Below are 25,360 nucleotides of genomic sequence, written 5' to 3'. Positions count from 1 at the left end.
CTCGGCCGTGCGCCCGTACAGCAGTTTACCACCACATATGGGGTATCAGTACACTCGGGAGGAATTGGGCATCAAGCGTTGCAGTGCGTTTCATCATTTAATTTATTCTGAAAATGTCAGTTTTGGCCTAAATGAATGTATTTCCAAAAAAATTCCATAGTTTCTAAATCGCAGGTCCATATTTTTTAACCCATGTGAAACACTTAAAGGGTTAATGGACTTAATAGAAGTTGTTTTACATATGTTGAGGGGTGAACTTTCTATAGTGGGGTAATTTATGGGGTTTTACTATTATTTAGGCCTCTCAAAGTCACTTGAAAGCTGAGTTGTCCCTCAAAATGTGAGTTATGGCAATTTTCATGAAAATAAGAAAAATCGCACCTAAAGTTCTGCACCTCATAACATCCTAGAAAAATGACCGGAAGCATAAAATATCATCCCAACATAAAGCAGATATTCTGTAAATGTTAATTATCAAACTTTTTGGGTAGTTTTACTTCCTGTCTGGAAAGCAGAACATTTCAAACTTGGAAAATGAAGAATTTTTACAAACTTTTGCCAAATTTTCACTTTTTTTCAGAACGAAACGCAAAACTTATCACTTAAATTTTATAACTAACATGAAGTACAATGTGTCACGAGAAAACATTCTCAAAATCACCAGGATATGTTACAGCGTTCCGAAGTTATAACCAATTATCGTGAGACATGTCAGATTTGAAAAATCGAGTCTGGTCATTGAGCTGAAAACTAGTGTCGGTGATAAGGGGTTAAAACATCTATGAACAAATAAAAATAAAAAATACCACTGAAATGTATAACTTCTCGTTCTCATTCTGCTCGGCTGTAGTATGTTGAGCAGTATGCATATACAGTACTGCGTGTAGAAGAAGCGCTTGTTTAATGAAATACTTTACTTGGCATTTAGGTGAAACATTTAATATTTTAAGAAAGCTACATAATTTTTTTAACTGGTCCTTGTCCAAAATGTAGATTGTCACTGAGTCTGATAATAATAGTTACCAAAACTTTTAATTACATGTAGTTTTTTATTAAAACTTGTTACATTTTTTTATTAAAAATATTATGAATTTTACAATTGACCTCTTTGGCAACAGACCCTGAATCAGCAGGATCCTAGCTGCAGCTTATGTTAAGTCAGCATGGACATCACAAAGTGTGCTTAGAGGCTGGATACTGAACTAAATAACAGATTCCTTCCTGATAATTAATGATCTCTCTTTCTCCGCTATCACAGCTTGCATGGTTGGCATGGCTCTCCAGAGGGTTACTCTACTCCTCTAAAGTTCAAATACTCAGTTTTCTACCATGAGGTAGTTAACAACGCAAAATTTTATGTAGTCAGCAGCGCTGTAGTGGAAGCTGATGATGAATCCATGGCATACATCTTCTCCCATCAAGTTTCTGCTACATGGCAAAACTCCCCGAGTAATGAAGATCTATAGTTCTGTATATTATTGCTGGAGAAGAAAGAAATCTTTGTTAAATACATCCCTCAGGAAGGTCCTGATAGCTTCTTCCAGCTCTGCAAGTCGTGCAAATTGCTGTTGGTTTTGGCAAAAGATTAAAATGGGCCCATGTTTTCTCAACAGCATCTAGGTTGGTAGTTTGTATGTAATTAATATTTAGTTCATTGTTGTATTGATAAGAATAATATATTTGTGATTTGTTAAAACGCATTGATGGTACAAGGATAAAAATGTTTCAACTCCATTCAATTCTACAAATCTCTAGTTTACAATTGAGCAACAAATGAAACCATGGTCCACCATGAAAGATGTTAACCATGTGGAATCATGGTGTGGCATATGTCAGGATTAGAGATGAGCAAGCACTAAAATGCTCGAGTGCTTGTTACTCAGGTCAAACTTTTCCCAATGCTTGAGTGCTCTTATCGAATAACGAACCCCATTGAAATCAATGGGGACTCGAGCACTTTTCACTGAAAGAACACATTGAAAGAACACTAAAGAAGAACACATTGCAGATGTTTGCAGATGTTTTCACTGAAAGAACACATTGAAAGAACACAGTGAAGAACACATTGGATATGTTTCCATACATCTGCAATGTGTTCTTCACACATATTGTTCTTCACATACTATTGTGAAGAACACCGTCGGCACGCGTGTATTCGGATAAGTTAGCAGATGTAAGGAACATCTGCAATGTGTTCTTCAATGTGTTCTTTCAATGTGTTCTTCACTTAGATGATCCTGTGTTCACTGTTTTCATTGTGTTCTTCACTGTTCTTCACTGTGTTTAGTTAAGTAAATGCTCGATTTCGAGCCAGTGAGATAATCGTCCGAGCAACGAGCCATTTTGAGTACACTAATACTCGAACGAGCATCAAGCTCGGACGAGTATACTCGCTCATCTCTAGTCAGGATATACTATTATTATGCCATTAAAGCTATCTCTAATCTTATCTCTATCTCTGAGCGTACACCTTAAGTCAAAGTAGACAGCAAGAACCAAGAAGTAGAAAGAGAACACTCTGGAGGTCATTTCTCTTAAGTCTGCAAATTTGTACCTGTCTTATTTTGGGTGGTGAATAGAGATGAGCGAGCACTAAAATGCTCAGGTGCTCGTTATTCGATACGAGCTTTTCCCGATGCTCGGGTGCTTGTATCGAATAACGAACCCCATTAAAGTCAATGGGAGACCCGAGCATTTTTTTAGTAAAAGAGAACATTAAAAGAACAGTGCATAATAAAATATTCTAGATGTTTACACATGTTTTGCTTGTAAGAACACATTGAGATAGCACTATTCTTCACTTGCAGGTGTTCGCGCGCGTCTCCCGCTAAGTTAGGAGATGTGCACGAACATCTGGAATGTGAAGAATAGTGTTGTTTCAAAGTGTTCTGCACTTAAATGGTCCTGTATTCACTGTTTTTAACGTTTTAATTCTACGCGCGCACAGCTGCAAAGTGAAGAATAGAATTAAAACATTAAAAACAGTAAATACAGGACCACTTAAGTGCAGAACACATTGAAAGAACACTATTCTTCACATTCCAGATGTTCCGAACATCTCCTAACTTAGCGGGAGACACGCGCAAACACCTGGAAAGTGAAGAAAAATGTTGTTTCAATGTGTTCTTACAAGAAAAACATCTGGAATAGAGATGAGCGGACATACTCGTCCGAGCTTGATGCTCGTTCGAGCATTAGCGTACTCGAAACTGCTCGTTGCTCGGACGAATACTTCGCCCGCTCGAGAAAATGGCAGCTCCCGCCGTTTTGCTTTTTGGCGGCCAGAAACAGAGCCAATCACAAGCCAGGAGACTCTGCACTCCACCCAGCATGACGTGGTACCCTTACACGTCGATAGCAGTGGTTGGCTGGCCAGATCAGGTGACCCTGGGATAGACTAGCCGCTGCCCGCGCTGCTCGGATCATTCTGTGTCTGGATGTCGCTAGGGAGAGAGCTGCTGCTGGTCAGGGAAAGCGTTAGGGTGTTCTATTAGAATAGTGTTAGGCAGGAGTGATTCAACAAGAACCCAACAGCCCTTCTTAGGGCTACAATAACGTTATACTTTTTTTTTTTTGTTTGCTTGTGGCTGGGCTTGCTGGCACTAGTAGTGCAGCTAGTACCATATTGTGAGGAATTTGCAGGGGGACTTGCTACCGTTGTGTTTAGCTCTTAGTGACACACATATCCACCTCAAACACCAAAGTGGGAAAATTTATTAGGGGTTGGATTTCAATTAGGCACAGTCTGCCATTTCCTTTTTTATTTTACGTTTATTTTTTTAATAACTCAGCGTCATCTCATCTGGCATAGCAGTGTGCTTTCATACTTGGCTAGAAAATAGCCATAGCAATAGGATAGCATTGTTTGGTTTTAAAATCTAAAAAACACAAAAAAAAACTAAAAAACACAAAAAAAAGGTAAAAAAAAAATTAAAGTTATAACTTTCATTTTCAAAATGTTTAACCCGAGGGCTAGGGGTAGAGGACGAGGGCGGGGACGTGGGCGTCCAACTACTGCAGGAATCAGAGGCGGTGGTCCTGGGCGGGGTGAGACACCACCTGCTGATGAGGGAGCAGGGGAACGCCGCAGAGCTACACTCCCTAGGTTCATGTCTGAAGTTACTGGGACTCGTGGTAGAGCACTGTTGAGGCCAGAACAGTGCGAACAGGTGATGTCGTGGATTGCCGACAATGCTTCGAGCAATTTGTCCACCAGTCAGTCTTCCACGCAGTCCACCCATGTCACCGAAATCGGCACTCCTCCAGCTCCTGCACCTCAGCCTCCTCCCCCCCAGTCTGCCCCCTCCCAGGAAAATTTGGCATTTGAACCGGCATACTCTGAGGAACTGTTTTCTGGACCCTTCCCACAGTCACAAACCACTTGTCCGGTTGCTGCTGAGCAATTTTCCGATGCCCAGGTTTTCCACCAGTCGCAGTCTGTGGGTGATGATGACCTTCTTGACGTAGTGGAAGAAGTGTGTAAAGAGGTGTCCGACGATGAGGAGACACGGTTGTCAGACAGTGGGGAAGTTGTTGTCAGGGCAGGAAGTCCGAGGGGGGAGCAGACTGAGGGATCGGAGGATGATGAGGTGACAGACCCAAGCTGGGTTGATAGGCCGGGTGAACACAGTGCTTCTGAGACGGAGGAGAGTCCTCGACCAGAACAGGTTGGAAGAGGCAGTGGTGGGGCCAGACGGAGAGGCAGGGCCAGACCTGGTGCATCAGCGCCAAATGTGTCAACTAGTGAAGCTCCCGTGGAGAGGGCTCCTGCGGCGAGGGCTAGATTTTCAGAAGTCTGGAGGTTCTTTAAGGAAACACCGGATGACCGACGGACTGTGGTGTGCAACATTTGCCAAACCAGGATCAGCAGGGGTTCCACCACTAATAGCTTAACTACCACCAGTATGCGCAGGCATATGAATGCTAAACACCCCACTCAGTGGCAACAAGCCCGTTCACCTCCGGCCGTACACACCACTGCTCCTTCCCCTGTGTCAGCTGATAGTCAGCCCCCTGCCCAGGACCCTGCCACAAAAACCCCATCGTCGCCTCCACGATCCTCCACAGCATCCACCAGCGTTCAGCTCTCCATACCCCAGACGCTGGAGCGGAAACGCAAATATAGTGCAACCCACCCGCACGCCCAAGCCCTTAATGTCCACATCTCCAGATTGCTCAGCCTGGAGATGCTGCCCTATAGGCTAGTAGAGACCGAGGCCTTTCGCAACCTCATGGCAGCCGCCGCCCCTCGGTATTCGGTCCCCAGCCGCCACTACTTTTCCCGATGTGCCGTCCCAGCCCTGCACCAGCACGTGTCAGACAACATCATCCGTGCCCTGACCAACGCAGTTTCTGACAAGGTCCACCTGACCACGGACACGTGGACGAGTGCTGCCGGGCAGGGCCACTATATATCGCTGACGGCACATTGGGTTAACTTGGTGGAGGCTGGGACCGAGTCTGACCCTGCAGCTGGTCATATACTGCCGACGCCAAGGATTGCGGGGCCTACCTCGGTCCAGGTGTTTCAGGCCTACTATGCCTCCTCCTCCTCCCACCCCTCCTCCACCTCCTCCTCCGAACTACCATCCGTGGGCATGGCGCCATCAGTCGGTAGCTCTAGGCACAGCAGCAGTGCCGTCGCTAAGCGACAGCAGGCGGTGCTCAAACTGCTGAGCCTAGGCGATAAAAGGCACACCGCCCAAGAACTATTAGAGGGCATCACGGCGCAGACTGATCTGTGGCTGGCACCGCTGAACCTGAAGCCAGGTATGGTTGTGTGTGACAACGGCCGTAACCTGGTGGCGGCTCTGCAACTCGGCAGACTGACACATGTGCCATGCCTGGCCCATGTGTTAAATCTCATAGTTCAGCGGTTCCTCAAGACATACCCCAATCTGTCTGATTTGCTCACGAAGGTGCGCCGCATCTGTGCGCATTTCAGGAAGTCCAGCACAGATGCTGCCACTCTCAGGGCAGCGCAGCGCCGCCTCCAACTGCCCGCTCACCGACTGTTGTGCGACGTGCCCACGAGGTGGAATTCAACACTGACCATGTTATCCAGAGTTTACCAGCAGCGCAGAGCGATTGTAGACTGCCAGATGTCAACTTCCACCAGAACTGGTAGTCAGGTCAGTCAGCTTCCTCAAGTCTACAATGAGGAGTGGACGTGGATGTCTGATATCTGTCAGGTGCTGAGTAACTTTGAGGAGTCAACACAGATGGTCAGTGGCGATGCCGCCATCATCAGCCTCACCATCCCGCTGCTTGGCCTGTTGAAAAAATCTCTGATCAGCATGAAGTCGGAAGCTTTGCGCTCGTCACAAGAGACGGGGGAAGAAGATTCCCTTGTTGATAGCCAAAGCACCCTTAGGTCTGTTTCTCAGCGCATATCGGAGGAGGTGGAGGTGGAGGAGGATGAGGAGGAAGAGGAGGAGAATGTTGGCGAGACACAAGAGGGGACCATTGTTGAGTCCTTCACTGTTCAGCGTGTATGGGCAGAAGAAGAGGAGTTGGAGGAGTTGGAGGAGGAGGAAATGGACAGTCAGGCCAGTGAGGGGAGTGAATTCTTACGCGTTGGTACTCTGGCGCATATGGCAGATTTCATGCTAGGCTGCCTATCCAGTGACCCTCGCGTTCAAAGAATTTATTCCAGCACCGATTACTGGGTATTCACTCTCCTGGACCCACGGTACAAGCAAAATCTTTCCACTCTCATCCCTGGAGAGGAAAGGAGTGTGAGAATGCATGAATACCAGCAGGCCCTGGTGCACAAGCTGAAACAGTATTTCCCTTCTGACAGCGCTAGCGGCAGAGTGCGTAGTTCTGCGGGACAAGTAGCGAGGGAGAGTAGGCGAGCAGGCAGCTTGTCCAGCACTGGCAAGGGTACGCTTTACAAGGCTTTTGCCAGCTTTATGTCACCCCAGCAAGACACTGTCACCTGTCCCCAGTCTCGGCAGAGTAGGGCTGATCTTTACAGAAAGATGGTGAGGGAGTACGTAGCTGACCATACCATCGTCCTAAATGATCACACAGCTCCCTACAACTACTGGGTTTCAAAGCTGGACATGTGGCACGAACTGGCGCTGTACGCCTTGGAGGTTCTTGCCTGCCCTGCCGCTAGCGTCTTGTCCGAGCGGGTTTTCAGTGCAGCTGGTGGCATCATCACCGATAAGCGTACACGCCTGTCGACTGACAGCGCTGACAGGCTGACGCTTATTAAGATGAATAAAGCCTGGATTTCTCATAATTTCCAATCTCCACCAGGTGAAGGAAGCTCAACCTGAATAATTTATCCACTCCTCCTCCTCATTTTCCTCCTTCTCCTCCTCTTTGTACAGTAAAGCAGAGGAAACTGGCTATTTTTTGACAGGGCCCACTGGCTCTAGCTATAGTACTTTATGCATTTAATTTTTCTGGAGGGCCACCGACCCGGTCCTCTGTTTTAAACAATTTTTGGGAGTGCCACATACAGGCACTCAATCTATTCCATTTTTCTGGAGGGCCACCTACCTGCTCCTCTGGTTTGAAAACTTTTTGGGACTGCCACATACAGGCACTCTCCAAATTAAATTGTCTCCATAGCAGCCTCCACAAGTTGTCTCCATTGCTACCTCCAAAAGTCGTCCATATAGCTGCCTCCATACATCGTCCCTTTATCAAACGAGGTGTGTCAGGCAGAAATTTGGGTTGTTTTCATGGATTCCACATCAAAGTTGTTAACTTTGTCGCCACCCAGCTGTGTTATCCACAAAATATACAGGCAAACTTTTATCATTTACCAATATTATTTCAGCGCTTCTTGCGCTTCTGTTTACATTCCCCTCACCCGCCATATCCTAAACTTATAAGAACGCTACTACACTTGATCTTATACAAAAGGTTCTTAGAAGTGCTGTTTGGGGAGTAGCCTAGAGACAGGGGCTTGGATTGGCGAAAGCTCGCCTGGAAGCGGAGCGCCAGCTCCATCCCAAGATACAACTAACATAGTTTTAAGTGCAGCACCTTTAATCTACTACTAGTTCACTGCCTCCATAATAATAATAATAATAATAATAATAATAATAATAATAATAATAATCTTTATTTATATAGCGCCATCATATTCCGTAGCGCTTTACAAATCATAGGAAACAAATACAAATGTAATGTAACAGAGCACAACATTTGTATGGAACAACAGGAGTGAGGTCCCTGCTCGCCAGAGCTTACGGTTTATGAAGATGATGGGGTAACACGAGGTAAAAGAATTTTTAATGGTCAAGCCATTCTTCTTAGGGAATAGAACAAAATATAATAAATGGAATTGCTGTCGCTTGAACCACTCAGCCGTCACCAGGTCCAGGGTGAATGGGACTGCATAGAAGTCTGGTGCCTGTTGGTTGCTGGATAACAGATGGGAGGACGACACAGGACGGGTTAGTAGAAGAGTTAAAACTTCATGCAGTTAATGAGTGTTATAGGCTTGCCTAAAGAAATGGGTTTTAAGAGCACGTTTGAAACTTTGGAGGTTAGGTATTAGTCTGATAGTCCGGGGCAGAGCATTCCATAGAATTGGTGCAGCTCTAGAGAAGTCTTGGAGACGCGAGTGGGAGGTCTGCACTAGGGTAGAGGTTGATCTAAGATCACTGGCGGATCTAAGAGCACGGGTTGGGCGATAGACTGAGATAAGAGAGGAGAGGTAGGGGGGTGCAGCATTATACAGAGCTTTATGGATGAGGGTTATTATTTTAAACTGTATTCGAAAGGCGACTGGCATGAACTGTAGGCATACATGGTCCCCTTATCAAACGAGCTGTGTCAGGCATAATTTTGGGTTGTTTTCATGGCTTCCACAACAAACTTGTTAACTTTGTCGCCACCCTGCTGTGTAATCCACAAAATATACTGGCAAACTTTTATCATTTACCAATATTATTTCAGCGCTTCTTGCGCATCTGTTTCCATTCCCCTCACCCGCCATATCCTAAACTTATAAGAACGCTATTACACTTGATCTTATACAAAAGGTTCTTAGAAGTGCTGTTTGGGGAGTAGCCTAGAGACAGGGGCTTGGATTGGCGAAAGCTCGCCTGGCAGCGGTGCGCCAGTTCCATGCCAAGATCCAACTAACATAGTTTTAACTGCAGCACCTTTAATCTACTACTAGTTCACTGCCTCCATACATGGTCCCCTTATCAAACGAGCTGTTTCAGGCAGAATTTTGTGTTGTTTTCATGGCTTCCATGTTAACTTTGTCGCCACCCTGCTGTGTAATCCACAAAATATACTGGCAAACTTTTATCATGTACCGATATTATTTGAGCGCTTCTTGCTCACCTCCTTTGGTTCCTCTCTGCCACCCATTGGTTTGAAGCCTGAGTCCATTTAGGGTATGTCGCCATGCCACTCTCTAGCCTGCCGCTGCTGCCGCTGCCTCTGCATGAAGTCCCCTATAGTGTCAGGGTCAATTATATTGATGTTTTAGATGCTATCTAGCTTCATTCTGTCACTCTGTCATGGCCATGCTGTTGCCCATAATTTTGGCATAATGGTGCGATTAAGCAGCCTCAGAGGCATCCATGCATGCTGCCCCTGCTGTTTCCTGTCCATTTCCGTGGTGTTTCCATCCTTTTCTGAGGTTCCCAGGTGCTTGGCCAAGCTTCCCTGTGCAGAGCCTTGGTCCCCTTGAAAAATGCTCGAGTCTCCCATTGACTTCAATGGGGCTCGTTATTCGAGACGAGCACTCGAGCATCGGGAAAAGTTCGTCTCGAATAACGAGTACCCGAGCATTTTAGTGCTCGCTCATCTCTAATCTGGAATATTTTATAATGTAATAAAAATACTGTTCTTCACTTAATTTAATGCTCGTTCTCGAGCCGGCGAGATACTCGTCCGAGTAACGAGCCGGTCCGAGTATGCTAATACTCGACCGAGCAGTATACTCGGATGAGTATACTCACTCATCTCTAGTGGTGAACTGTTATCTTGAACTTTGCTAGGCAGTTGAAAAAGTTTTTACATTTTGTACAAACCTCCCAATGTGCCTTAAAAATTTGCATATACGAGGAAACAAAGAGAAATATATTAAACAAAGGACCACCTCTGTATTCTTTTATCCATCTATTTAAAGTAAAATGTAGCAGTCTAGAAACAATTTATAGCAAACTCTGAGGCTGCGGTCACACAATGCATTTGAAACACATGAGGAAAAACACATACCCTAACACCTACTAGAGGAGATGTATTAATATGTTGGTCTTTAGACCAGTGCAAAATAGAACTAGACAGTTCTCAGCTGCAGGGGTGTTGCTAGGGTGGTAAAAGATCCTGGTCACAGGCCCAGTGCATGTGTATCACACTTACAGTAATGCCCACTCCTGTACATAACCCCTCATATTTGGTTGTGCCAATAACAACTTTACTGACTGTGTATACAGCTACAGAACAAACAGGAGAAATCCTTACTTGTTACATCCAGTGTCTGCAGGTCCTCTATCTTCCTATTATAGATCACCACATCTTATGTTCCTCATTGTCCCTACATCTTGGTTCCCTGACAGCGTTATCCTCCTGCTGCCCCTAACAATCTCCCCCAAATTCTGTAAGGCTGCAGTCACACATTTCTCTTGCATTTAAATAAAACCAGGTGCTTGTTACCGATCGCCTGGTCACCTGGTCGTTACACGTGTTTCACTGGAACACATATGAGATCAAACCGAGGCGAGGCCTGTTCTAGTGTTAAGTGTGAATGCACCCCAAGAAATATGCCCCACACAGTTACCCTCAGTAATGTCCCCTAAACAGCCCCCCAGTAATGTAACCCACACAGCTACCCCGTGTGATTTCCCCCACACTGTCCCTAGTAATGCCCCCACACAGCTACCCCCAGTGATGTCCCCACACAGCTACCCCCCAGGAATGTCCCTGCACAGCCCCCAGTAATGTCCCCCAAACAACCCCCCAGTAATGTCCATCCCTCAGCCCCCAGTAATGTTCACCACACAGCCACCCAGTAATCACCCCTACACAGCCCCCCTGTAATGTGCACCACACTTCTACGCCCAGTAATGTCTCCAACGCAGCCCCACCAGTAATGTCCCCAACATCGCGCCAGTAATGTCAACCACACAGCCCCCCAGTTATGTCCCTACACATCCCCCAGTAATGTCCCCCACATAGCCCTCCAGTAATATCCCCCACACAGCCCCCCAGTAAGTAATGTCCCCACACAGACCCCCCCAGGAATATCCCCACACAGCCCCCAGTAATGTCCCAACACAGCCCCCCAGTAATGTCCACTACACAGCCCCCCATTAATGTTCACCACACAGCCACCCAGTAATGCCCTCCACACAGCCACCCCCAATTATGTCCCCCACCCATCCTCCCAGTAATATCCCCCAAACAGCCCCCCAATTATGTCCCTAGACAGCCCCCCAGTAATGTCCCCCACACAGCCCTCCAGTAATGTCCTGCACACAGCCCCCCAGTAAGTAATGTGACCACATAGCTACCCCTAGTAATGTCCCACACAGACCCCCCAGGAATGTCCCCACACAGCCCCCCAGTAATGTCCCCCCACAGCCCCCAGTAATGTTCACCACACAGCCACCCAGTAATGCCCCCCACACAGCCACTGCCCGTAATGTCCCCCATACAGCCCCCTGTAATGTGCCCCACAGCCCCCCAGTAATGTCCATCACACATCTACGCCCAATAATGTCTCCGATGTAGGCTCTCCCAGTGATATCCCCCACACAGCCCCCCAGTAAGTAATGTGCCCACACAGCTACCTCCAGTAATGTCCCCACACAGACCCCCCAGGAATGTCCCCACACAGACCCCCCAGGAATGTCCCCACACAGACCCCCCAGGAATGTCCCCACACAGACCCCCCAGGAATGTCCCCACACAGACCCCCCCAGGAATGTCCCCCACACAGACCCCAGTAAGTAATGTACCCACACAGCCCCCAGTAAGTAATGTACCCACACAGCCCCCAGTAAGTAATGTACCCCACACAGACCCCCTAAAAGTAATGTGCCCACGCAGCCCCACAGTAAGTAATGTGCCCACACAGTCCCCAGTATGTAATGTGCCCACACAGCGCCACAGTAAGTAATTTGCCCACACAGCCCCCAAGTTAATAATGTGCCCACACAGTCCCCAATATGTAATGTGCCCACACAGCCCCCCCAGTAAGTAAGGTGCCCTCACAGACCCCCAGTAAGTAATGTGCCCCACAGAGTCCCCAGTTAGTAATGTGCCCCACAGATCCCCCAGTAATTAATGTGCCCACACAGCCCCCCCCCCAGTAATGTTCCAACACATTCGTTACATTTCCCCTGCTTCAGACCTCCCTCCCCTCCAACACAACAACTGTTCCTGATGTGTCCTATAAGGAAAAGAACACAAATGAAATACCACAAAACAGCTCCTCTCCGTCACAAGGAAATGGCATCATCCTGACAAACCTATACTTGCCCCAGTCTCATTATTTTGTCAAAGATAAACAGTCTGTATCCAGTAGGTGGAGCTCCCAGAGCTGATACTATCCAATCCACATACACCACTCCCCTGTAGAATCTGCTGAAACTCTGCGCTGATCTAGCAGGTGATGCCAATATCTGCTTCACCTCTTCCTCCTGCTCAGACACTAGCCCCCACTGCATCACCACATTTAGCCACCATCTTTACACTCCTAACTGTCATAATCTCATGCTTTGACACTGCCTCTCAGACCTCAATCTTTGCAGATACAACTGCTGACCGAACAACTGTTACCTTCAGCTGGAGTAAGGATTCTTTTTTGCCACCTGCTACATGCTGAGCTAGAGGGACTCACCGAGGGCCATTATCTGTGTGATCTAGCAGGCTGCTCTTCTCTTGATAAAGGCTCCAGTATCTGACCCAGTAAATCAAGCTGTTCTTTAACCCACTCAGGGCATGGCTCATCTGGGCAATTACCTCCTCAAGGCCAGCCATGGTACCCTTACATATCCTGAAACACACTACACAAGGTGTGGGAAAACTGCTTGCACTATAATTTTTATCTACCAAAAGATAGCTTCTCTATTTTACCAGCCTAAATAAACCCCTTCTAAACTTTTCCCCTTACATCAAAATCCCTGATCACTTTACACTATTTAAAACATTCTCTTCTCAACCCCCATTTTCTCAACCCCACTAAGGTCAGCCTGTCATGACTACTGTACCCCCTAACTTATGGTCTACCCTGTATTGACATTATAGCTTAGTACTACCCAGTTATTCTATAAATAAAGCACATTGGGCAAGATTTTTGAATTTCCTTACCCTTCCCATTTTCATAGATTTGTTTCCCCTGTGAGAAAACTGTCCATTTTCGGTAATCCAGAATGGATTAAGAGAGACTTCTGAGTGAATGTCAATTTCGCATGAGTGAGGTGGAGGAGAATGACAATAGGTAAACATTTTTTTGTAATAGTACGGTAATTTCTGAAAAGCTTGTTAAAAAGTTAGTGGCAGGTTTACATTACTAGGCTATGCACATATTTTGGATTTTTCTACATTAAGAGCTTTGTCTACTTCTGCAACACATTCCCTTTTTTTGTTCCTTAGACGATTCAGAGAAAATTAAGTAAAATTATTTTCCTTTCACCTCATTAGGCTGTTGTGTAGGTGAGACTCTGCTCATTCTTGCACCAAGGAATGAGCAGGTCAGATGGTTGTGCTGTACAGAAGTCTTTTATCTATATGTTGCCAAGCTGCTTTCTATTGTTCTGGAACATTATTAATTAGCAGTCCATGAGTCTGGAAGCACTCCGATTCCCAGCCAGGTGTGCGCTGGTGAAAGTCTTGCTGTTATAATTAGGAAGAATGAGTGGACAAAACTGTTCTTACACTCGAAACAACTTTTATCAACTTTATTGGAATCTGGTATTGCCTACCAACATGCGATTTTTATATCACTATTTTTGAAAGTCTCATCACAGCAGTTTTCTATAAGTCTGGATAAGAAAATCTGCAACTGCAACTACAGTTATTTCAATAGCATCCCCTGTAGTGTGATCTTGCGGTTGAAATTGCAAACAGAAACCCAATAATATTCTTTCGAGAATACTACAGTCCAAAGTTCCAAATAAAAACATCTCTAGTGACGTGTCACAGCATAGAATCTCTAAATCCCTAAATGGTTCCTTTCCATGGCTGCAATGTCGCAAACATCAGTTTGTAAATGTATATTCAACTGACTTGATGTGAGTCATAAACTAAGTGAATCTTGCATATAAAAATTTACTTGCATTGTCCTCCTCTTTGTCCCAGATTGACAGGTCTAAGGGTACTTTCACACTTGAGTTTTTTTCTTGCGTGTGTTCTGCGCGTGCTTTTGATGCACAGAACTTGCACGTTTATATCTCGACATGCTCTACTTTTGGAAATCACGCGCATGAAAAACGCACCATTCAAGTCTATGGAGATGCCACAAAAATGCATTGCACTCTGAGACACTTGCAAGTCCAATGTTTTTCTCTGATCAATTCCCATAGAAAAGATAGAGCTCAGTCCCGAGTCCTATTCCTGTGTGTTATCTGCACCTGAAAAACGCATTGGAAATACATTGGAAACACCCAAAAAATGTGCATGAAAAACTGAGAAACTGAACAAACTCTGACTGAAAACTGATTGAGCTCTGAGGAAAAATGTCAGTTTTTCACTGACCAAACCCTGACTTAGTACTATTCAGCTGTATGGAAGGTTGAGAGAGAGCTCTGTTACATTATTGGGCACTTGAAGTCATGTGACTAAGGTAGACATAATTTTCTTGCTTTTATTTTTAGTCATCAACAATTTTAACCGTTTATAGACCTGGCCCTTTTTTTTTTCATTTCCATTTTTCACTCCCCACAATCAAAGATCTATAACTTTTTTGTTTTTGCATGTAAAGAGCTTTGTGACGGCTTGCTTTCTGCGTAATAAATTGAACTTCATAGTGATGGCATTGAATATTCCATGCCGTGTACTGGGAAGCGGGAAAAAATTCCAAATGCAGTGAAACTGGTGAAAAAACGCATTTGCGCTGTTTTCTTGTGGGTTTGGATTTTACGACTTTCACTGTGCGCCCCAAATGACATCTACTTTATTCTTTGGGTTGGTGCGATCACTGGGATAACAAATTTGTATAGGTTTTATAATGTTTTCATACATTTACAAAAATTTAAATCCTGTTCAAAAATGTTTTATTTTAGATTTTGCCATCTTCTGGTGCTAATAACTTTTTCATACTTTAGTGTATGGAGCTGTGGGCGGTGTCACACTTTTTGACTTTTGATGAAGTTTTAAAAGCTACCATTTTGAGGACTGTACGACCTTCTAAACACTTTTAATATTTTTCGGGGTGATTAGAATTTTTAGGGTTTTTTATTATATTTTTTTTTATTTTTACTTTTACTATTTTTCAGACCCCCTAGGGTACTTTAACCCTAGTTTGTCTGATCAATCCTACCATATACTGCCATACTACTGTATGGTAGTATATGGGGATTTCCCTAATTCATTACAATGTGCGAATTGCACATTGTAATCTATGGGTTAAAACGAGACAGCCTAGGTCTTCGCAAAACCTGAGGCTGTCATGGCAACCGATCTCTGCTCCATGATGATGCCTAAAATCATGTTAAAAACATAAAAGCATTAAAAAATGCAAAACAGAAGTGAGAAACAAGTAGTGATAAATGCTTGGACTGAGTTCACACTTTATTCAATGTGCGTGTTGTAACTGCACCTCGAGCAGTATTGAGGAATACTTGGAAATACTTGGACTGAGTTCACACTCTGTGTGTGTTGTGACAACTGCTGTTGAAATCATAATGTGTTCCGGCTAGGTAGCACGGACCTGCTGCTGCCGGTGGAAGAAGAGAAGACCTGTGGGGGGCAGCGGAAAGGTTAGTTTTGACTTTATTTTTTTTCTTGACTCAAGTATAAGCCAAGTTTGAGTTTTTCAGCACAATTTTTGTGCTGAAAAACTTGGCTTATACCTGAGTATATATGGTACTTTTATCTATCATTGCAGCATAGGTGTTCATATCCTAGGACAGCTACCTCATTTCTAAGAGACACCATGGCTACTTTTATGGGAAATTATTCTAAGGTACATTTTTTTCTTAATAACAACAATTTGAAGAACTCTGGCATATTAATTAAATTATTGTCCAAATGAGAATAATCCTTTAATGGTTTGAAAAAGTTTGGAAACTTAAACTTGGAACTGGAAAAAATAAATAAATTGCCAACATAAGTATGCAGGGCCATGTGAGGTGGGTGGAGTTAGAAACATTTTAATCACAGACATAATGGCCCAGATCAATTTCACTCGCTGCGCCAATTGTCAGCCGTACTTTGCACTGAAAAAAACATCTTTTCTTGTACATGTATTTCAGAGTTGTGTTGCACATTTTATGTTAAAGGTTCACCAACAATAAAATGATGCATGCTTCCAGAGCAGTACAGGATGTGCCAGATTATTTAAGACCATGTGCCAGTAATCAATAATCTGGCACACCCTGCACAATCATAAGGCAAACTGCTCAAAATGGATAAATCTGGGTCATTCACTAACATGAACACACTCAACACTGCTATACAAACACACATACGAACACACTCATAACTGCCATGAACACACAAACACGCTCATCACTAATATACACAAATACATGAACACACTCATCACTGCTCTCCAAACACAAACACACTTAGTACTGTTACAAACACACACAAACACACTCATCACTGCTATACACAAACACACACGCAACTACTTTTCTGACCTTATCTTTGGGCAGCATAAGAGGGTTATTGACCTTGCTGTTATGAAGAAAGCATGCGATCTGTCATATGTTTCTGACATCACTCACTCATTTTGGAAGGAGAAGGAGTGCTGTGCAGAGACTTTGTTCTTGTAGACTGGGTGAAATTATATGTCAGTGATTCAACTGATCTCCAGCGGTCAGGAGGGTCTGGCAGTGCTGGATCCTGTTGACCTTTGGACTGTGATATGCATGCACTTTATAGCAAGACTTTTTGTGTCTCATATTCTGAAAAATATGGTACTTTTTCAGTTTCCCAGAGCTCATATCCCCTAACATGACTCCTAGTATAGTAATACATATAGCTGTTATATCTGTTACTGTCTCCTACATTTTACATTGGTCTGTCTTATAGCGATTGGACATGAAGACCTTCAATTATCTGGCACACCTTACACATTCGTGAAGCAAACTGTACTTTCATAAATCTCGCCCAATGTTGCTAGATTTACTTAAAAGGAACATGTCACCACGTTTTTGTGTGTAATATATGCTCTGGGATTGGGGGGGGGTCACAAAATTTGTGGGCCCTAAAATTCCTGGTGGCAGCCAGGCTTGTACAGTTGTCATTGCAATCTGTGGTGGGAATTTCTTTGAGAGCAACATGTTTGCATTCAGAGTTGTAGGTGTTGGTCCAAAGTTTGCTGTTGGGCCCCTAGGATTCTTGTTATTGTCTCGTTATAACTGTATTATATGTTTTTCCAATAAAACTTCACAGCCACTTAGGTGGGAAATTCTCATGGGCTTAAGACGTTCTTATACTTTCAGTCACAAAAATATCTTTTTTTTCCAACCTGCAAATGTCCTTGAAAGTCAATAGAATATTCTGGCTTTTCATCAAATCCATTAGTCCTTGATTCTGACTCCTAAGTGCCCTTCAAAACTTCATTCTTGTCTCACATCTTTTTCATTTATTCTGAGTGAACAGAACTCTAGTGCCAACAATACTGCAGGTTACATGTATCTTCAACATGTGATTCTCTCTATAATAGGCAATATGTACAGTACTCACTATTATCCCTAAGGACTATTGTCAGAAAACAAGAATTATTTATTAAAAAAATGTTCAAAGAAATCTTACTTCTTCATTGGAAAGAATTTGAGACAGCAATATATATGAAATACTTTTCTATATTTTTAATTTTATTAAATTTTTTATTATTTTTCAGATTTTTTTAATTAGATAATTTCAATTAATTATTTTTATTACTGCCAAATGAACTTGTAGTAAATTCTAGTTGTATATGAGACGTTGCTTTTATGCTGCATTTGCAGTGCATGTTTGCCACAGGAAATCTATTGACAAATACTTTTGTTTTTTTGCTGTATGTAACAGCTCAGCAGATTCCATGATTCAGTATGTTGCATATAGCCAATACAACAACATTCTTCTCTGCATTCCTATGTTTCAGTTTCCATGTTTGGCCAAAGAACTTGGGAGTCTGCTGACAGCTACAGTACATTTAACCTTTCCAAGACTTCAACTGACTCACTGTCTTCAGATATTTGTGTGGTCTTCAGCTGCAAGATTTACACATTGGGGCTCATTTACTTAGGGTCGAGCTGCACACTTTTGTTGAACATTGCACCTTTTTCAGGGCTAAAACGGCTTTCACAGATATGTAAGAAGTGTGAGCGCTGGGATTGTGACGTATGCGACCCTTTTGTGGTGCAGCTGTGCTGGCTTCCATGCAACACAAATTAGGGGGCGTGCCGTCAGATGGTCCGACTGATTTAGACCGAACTCCTTATTTAACTTTCAAATTGTGTTACGCGCCCTATGTTAAAGGTGCACCACAAAAAACATGGTGAACTCTGTCCGACCAGTGCAAGGAAGCGACACATTCATGATTTTATGTGCACAATCTTAGTGAATCGCCGCACAATGCATTATAGACGGACAATGCACTTTCAGTGAACTCCAGTGACTGGATAAGTAAATATTCCCCATTGTGACAAACTTGCGTTTTTATTGTTTTTGTTTGTTTAGAACAGGGGTCTCAAACTCAATTTACCTGGGGGCCGCTCGAGGTAGATTCTGGGTAAGGCTGGGCCGCATCAAGTTTTCCACACAAAATGCGCTTACAAAATATCATTATTCAGATTCAAATGTCATGGCGTCTCCCAGCGCAAGGAAAGCCCCGAGCGGGGAGACGTGTTTTCTCTATGAAAGCGTCCTGTGCACCGAGGGGTCCCAAGCTCCTACCGCACTGAGCCCAGTCAGGGACCCTCCATCCCCCCCTTCCCCCCGGTACTTGCCTCCCCGTGTCCCTCCCATCGAAGAAGATAAAGTCGCCGCTCTGACCTGCACCAAGTGCGTTCAGAGCGGCGACTTCATCTTTTTCAAGTACCGGAGGGAAGGGGATTAACCGGTTACGGGCCCTTTCCTGTTTTTTCATGTCCATTTTTCACTCCCCACCTTCAAAAATCTATAACTTTTTTATTTTTACACGTAAAGAGCTGTGTGACGGCTTGTTTTCTGCGTAACAAATTGCACTTCATAGTGATGGTATTAAATATTCCATGCCATGTACTCGGAAGCGGGAAAAAAATTCCAAATGCAATGAAAATGCATTTGCGCCATTTTCTTGTGGGCTTGGATATTACGTCTTTCACTGAGCGCCCCAAATGACATGTCTACTTTATTCTTTGGGTCGGTACGATTAAGGGGATACCAAATTTGTATAGGTTTTATAATGTTTTCATACATTTACAAAAATTAAAACCTGTACAAAAATTATTTTTTTGATTTTGCCAACTTCTGGCGCTAATAACTTTTTTATACTTTGGTGTACGGAGCTGTGGGTGGTGTCATTTTTTGCGAAATATGACAATATTTTCAATTATATCATTTTTAGGACTGTACGACCTTTTGATCACTTTTTATAGATTTTTTTATATTTTTCAAAATGGCAAAAAAGTGCCATTTTCGACTTTGGGCGCTATTTTCCGTAACGGGGTTAAACGCATTGTAAAAAACGTTATCATATTTTGATAGATCGGGCATTTTCGGACGCGTCGATACCTGATGTGTTTATGATTTTTACTGTTTATCTATATTTATGTCAGTTCTAGGGAAAGGGGGGTGATTTGAAATTTAATGTTTTTTTATTATAATTTTTTTTTTAAAAACTTTTTTTTATTTTTATTTATACTATTTTTCAGACTCCCTAGGGTACTTTAACCCTAGGTTGTCTGATCGATCCTATCATATATTGCCATACTACAGTATGGCAGTATATGGGGATTTTCCTCCTCATTCATTACAATGTGCTATCAGCACATTGTAATGAAGGGGTTAAAACGAAATAGCCTCGGGTCTACGGAAGACCCGAGGCTACCATGGAGACGGATCGTTGCCCCCTGGGGAGCGGCGATCCCAGGTAAGATGGCGGCGCCCATGCGCCGCTATCTTTTTGAGGCTGCCGGCAGCTTTGCCGGCAGCCATCGCTGTGAAAGCACCCGATCGCGGGTGTTACCGGTAAGCCTTTGCTGCAATATGCAGCAAAGACTTACCGGCTATGGAGAGGGCTCAGCCCGTGAGCCCTCTCCATGCAGCGCGACCCGACCGCCGCCGTGAATACACGGCGGGCGGTGCTTTTCCAGGTGGGGGCCGCAAAATGTTGTCCCGCGGGCCGCAGTTGGCCGGCGGGCCGCGAGTTTGAGACCCCTGGTTTAGAATGTCAGTATTAAGACTTCATACAAATAAAACATTTTTTTTTAAATCAGATCTTAAATAGAGATGAGCGAACATACTCGTCCGAGCTTGATGCTCGTTCGAGCATTAGCGTACTCGAAACTGCTCGTTGCTCGGACGAATACTTCGCCCGCTCGAGAAAATGGCATCTCCCGCCATTTTGCTTTTTGGCGGCCAGAAACAGAGCCAATCACAAGCCAGGAGACTCTGCACTCCACCCAGCATGATGTGGTACCCTTACACGTCGATAGCAGTGGTTGGCTGGCCAGATCAGGTGTCCCTGGAATAGACTAGCCCCTGCCCGCGCTGCTCGGATCATTCTGTGTCTGGATGCCGCTAGGGAGAGAGCTGCTGCTGGTCAGGGAAAGCGTTAGGGTGTTCTATTAGAATAGTGTTAGGCAGGAGTGATTCTACAAGAACCCAACAGCCCTTCTTAGGGCTACAATAACTTTATACATTTTTTTTTTTTATTTGCTTGTTGTTGGGCTTGCTGGCACTAGTAGTGCAGCTAGTACCATATTGTGAGGAATTTGCAGGGGGACTTGCTACCGTTGTGTTTAGCTCTTAGTGACACACATATCCACCTCAAACACCAAAGTGGGACAATTTATTAGGGGTTTGATTAGAATTAGGCAGAGTCTGCTGATTTTTTTTTTTTTTTACCTTTATTTCATTTTATAGCTCAAACTCATCTTGCAAAGCAGTGTGCTTTCAGTGTAGGCTACAAAATAGCCATAGGAGAACCCCAACGGCTTACTTAGGCCTACAATAGCGTTATATTTTCCTTTTTTTTGTTTGCTTGTGGCTGGGCTTGCTGGCATTAGTAGTGCAGCTAGTACCATATTGTGAGGAATTTGCTGGGAGACCTGACTTATTTTTTTTTTACCTTTATTTCAATTTATAGCTCAAAGTCATCAGGCACAGCACAAAATCCAGTTGTGTGCTGTCAGTGTAGGTTAGAAACTAGCCATAGCAATAGGATAGCATCGTTTTGTTAAAAAAAAATATAAAAATAAACACAAAAAAAAAAAAAAAATTAAAGTTTACACTTTAATTTGGAAAATGTTTGACCCGAGGGCTAAGGGTAGAGGACGAGTGCGTGGATGTGGGCGTCCAACTACTGCAGGGGTCAGAGGCCGTGGTCCTGGGCGAGGTGAGACACCACCTGCTGATGAGGGAGCAGGGGAACGCCGCAGAGCTACACTCCCTAGGTTCATCATGTCTCAAGTTACTGGGACTCATGGTAGAGCACTGTTGAGGCCAGAACAGTGCGAAGAGGTGATGTCGTGGATTGCGGACAATGCTTCTAGCCATTTGTCCACCAGTCAGTCTTCCACGCAGTCCACCCATGTCACCGAAATCAGCACTCCTCCAGCTCCTCCACCTCAGCCTCCTTCCCCCAGGTCTGCCCCCTCCCAGCAAAATTTGGCATTTGAACTGGCATACTCTGAGGAACTGTTTTCTGGACCCTTCCCACAGTCACAAACCACTTGTCCGGTTGCTGCTGAGCAATTTTCCGATGCCCAGGTTTTCCACCAGTCGCAGTCTCCGGATTTTCATTCTCCACCAGGTGAAAGAAGCTCAACCTGAATAATGTATGCATTCCTCCTCCTCATTGTCCTCCTTCTCCTCCTCTTTGTACACTAAAGCATAGGAAACTGGCTATTTTTTGCCAGGGCCAACTGGCTCTATGCATTTAATTTTTCTGGAGGGCCACCTACCCGGTCCTCTGTTAAGCAATTTTTGGGAGTGCCACATACAGGCACTATCCAAATTAAATTGTCTCCATAGCAGCCTCCACATGTCGTCTTTTTAGCTGGCTCCACACGTTGTCTCCATTGCTACCTCCACACGTCATCGCCATAGCTGCCTCCAAAAGTCGTCCATATAGCTGCCTCCATACATTGTCTCCTTATCAAACGAACTGTGTCAGGCAGAATTTTGGGTTGTTTTCATGGCTTCCACATCAAACTTGTTAACTTTGTCGCCACCCTGCTGTGTAATCCACAAAATATACTGGCAAACTTTTATCATTTACCGATATTATTTCAGCGCTTCTTGAGCATCTGTTTACATTCCCCTCACCCGCCATATCCTAAACTTATAAGAACGCTACTACACTTGATCTTATACAAAAGGTTCTTAGAAGTGCTGTTTGGGGAGTAGCCTACAGACAGGGGCTTGGATTGGCGAAAGCTCGCCTGGCAGCGGAGCGCCAGCTCCATCTCAAGATCCAACTAACATAGTTTTAACTGCAGCACCTTTAATCTACTACTAGTTTACTGCCTCCATACATCGTCCCCTTATCAAACGAGCTGTGTCAGGTAGAATTTTTAGGTGTTTCACCAGATACATAGTGGAACTCGGCCCATCTGTCGCCGCCATGCTGGAGACCTGAAGTTGCAATCATAGCAGCGCAATATGGATGCCCCATACTGTCGCTCTTAATCATGGAACCATTTCCGTAAAAACAATTAAAAATAGAACCACTATGCTATTCCATTATTCCTAGGTGAAATATTCAAACGACCCGGCCTGATTTGAAAATTATAATTTTTTCAAAGTAAACGCTTCTGGCCCCCAGGCCCATTTTGGGTGGGGAGGAGCCGAGAGACAGGGGCTTGGACAGGCGAAAGCTCGCCTGGCAGTGGACCGCCAGCTCCATCCCAATATTAGGCAGCCTCAGAGGCATCCATGCATGCTGCCCCTGCTGTTTCCTGTCCATTTTGCCTCCACGATCCTCCACAGCGTCCACCAATGTCTCATTTCAACTCTCTATACCCCAGACGCTGGAGCACGAGAGGATATGCAGCATATCATCCCCTTATCAAGACCCGAGGCTACCATGGAGACGGATCGTTGCCCCCTGGGGAGCGGCGATCCCAGGTAAGATGGCGGCGCCCATGCGCCGCTATCTTTTTGAGGCTGCCGGCAGCTTTGCCGGCAGCCATCGCTGTGAAAGCACCCGATCGCGGGTGTTACCGGTAAGCCTTTGCTGCAATATGCAGCAAAGACTTACCGGCTATGGAGAGGGCTCAGCCCGTGAGCCCTCTCCATGCAGCGCGACCCGACCGCCGCCGTGAATACACGGCGGGCGGTGCTTTTCCAGGTGGGGGCCGCAAAATGTTGTCCCGCGGGCCGCAGTTGGCCGGCGGGCCGCGAGTTTGAGACCCCTGGTTTAGAATGTCAGTATTAAGACTTCATACAAATAAAACATTTTTTTTTAAATCAGATCTTAAATAGAGATGAGCGAACATACTCGTCCGAGCTTGATGCTCGTTCGAGCATTAGCGTACTCGAAACTGCTCGTTGCTCGGACGAATACTTCGCCCGCTCGAGAAAATGGCATCTCCCGCCATTTTGCTTTTTGGCGGCCAGAAACAGAGCCAATCACAAGCCAGGAGACTCTGCACTCCACCCAGCATGATGTGGTACCCTTACACGTCGATAGCAGTGGTTGGCTGGCCAGATCAGGTGTCCCTGGAATAGACTAGCCCCTGCCCGCGCTGCTCGGATCATTCTGTGTCTGGATGCCGCTAGGGAGAGAGCTGCTGCTGGTCAGGGAAAGCGTTAGGGTGTTCTATTAGAATAGTGTTAGGCAGGAGTGATTCTACAAGAACCCAACAGCCCTTCTTAGGGCTACAATAACTTTATACATTTTTTTTTTTTATTTGCTTGTTGTTGGGCTTGCTGGCACTAGTAGTGCAGCTAGTACCATATTGTGAGGAATTTGCAGGGGGACTTGCTACCGTTGTGTTTAGCTCTTAGTGACACACATATCCACCTCAAACACCAAAGTGGGACAATTTATTAGGGGTTTGATTAGAATTAGGCAGAGTCTGCTGATTTTTTTTTTTTTTACCTTTATTTCATTTTATAGCTCAAACTCATCTTGCAAAGCAGTGTGCTTTCAGTGTAGGCTACAAAATAGCCATAGGAGAACCCCAACGGCTTACTTAGGCCTACAATAGCGTTATATTTTCCTTTTTTTTGTTTGCTTGTGGCTGGGCTTGCTGGCATTAGTAGTGCAGCTAGTACCATATTGTGAGGAATTTGCTGGGAGACCTGACTTATTTTTTTTTTACCTTTATTTCAATTTATAGCTCAAAGTCATCAGGCACAGCACAAAATCCAGTTGTGTGCTGTCAGTGTAGGTTAGAAACTAGCCATAGCAATAGGATAGCATCGTTTTGTTAAAAAAAAATATAAAAATAAACACAAAAAAAAAAAAAAAATTAAAGTTTACACTTTAATTTGGAAAATGTTTGACCCGAGGGCTAAGGGTAGAGGACGAGTGCGTGGATGTGGGCGTCCAACTACTGCAGGGGTCAGAGGCCGTGGTCCTGGGCGAGGTGAGACACCACCTGCTGATGAGGGAGCAGGGGAACGCCGCAGAGCTACACTCCCTAGGTTCATCATGTCTCAAGTTACTGGGACTCATGGTAGAGCACTGTTGAGGCCAGAACAGTGCGAAGAGGTGATGTCGTGGATTGCGGACAATGCTTCTAGCCATTTGTCCACCAGTCAGTCTTCCACGCAGTCCACCCATGTCACCGAAATCAGCACTCCTCCAGCTCCTCCACCTCAGCCTCCTTCCCCCAGGTCTGCCCCCTCCCAGCAAAATTTGGCATTTGAACTGGCATACTCTGAGGAACTGTTTTCTGGACCCTTCCCACAGTCACAAACCACTTGTCCGGTAGCTGCTGAGCAATTTTCCGATGCCCAGGTTTTCCACCAGTCGCAGTCTGTGGGTGATGACGACATTATTGACGTAGTGGAAGAAGTGTGTAAAGAGGTGTCGGACGATGAGGAGACACGGTTGTCAGACAGTGGT

At 44.7% G+C, this 25,360-nt stretch overlaps 1 long non-coding RNA gene across 1 annotated transcript in view; it reads right to left on the bottom strand.

The window, feature by feature from the left end:
- Nucleotides 1–1,076: 1,076 nt before the first annotated feature.
- The window catches only part of LOC140066048 (uncharacterized), a 49,189-nt gene continuing 24,905 nt past the window's right edge, over nucleotides 1,077–25,360 (bottom strand). The window contains exon 4 of the long non-coding RNA XR_011848085.1: nucleotides 1,077–1,481. This is a non-coding gene — a long non-coding RNA (uncharacterized lncRNA). The remainder of the gene's footprint in view (nucleotides 1,482–25,360) is intronic.

This window comes from Engystomops pustulosus, chromosome 6 (genome assembly GCF_040894005.1).
Source record: "Engystomops pustulosus chromosome 6, aEngPut4.maternal, whole genome shotgun sequence".
Lineage (NCBI taxonomy): Eukaryota > Metazoa > Chordata > Amphibia > Anura > Leptodactylidae > Engystomops > Engystomops pustulosus.
This window is presented reverse-complemented; position numbering and strand designations above follow the sequence as displayed.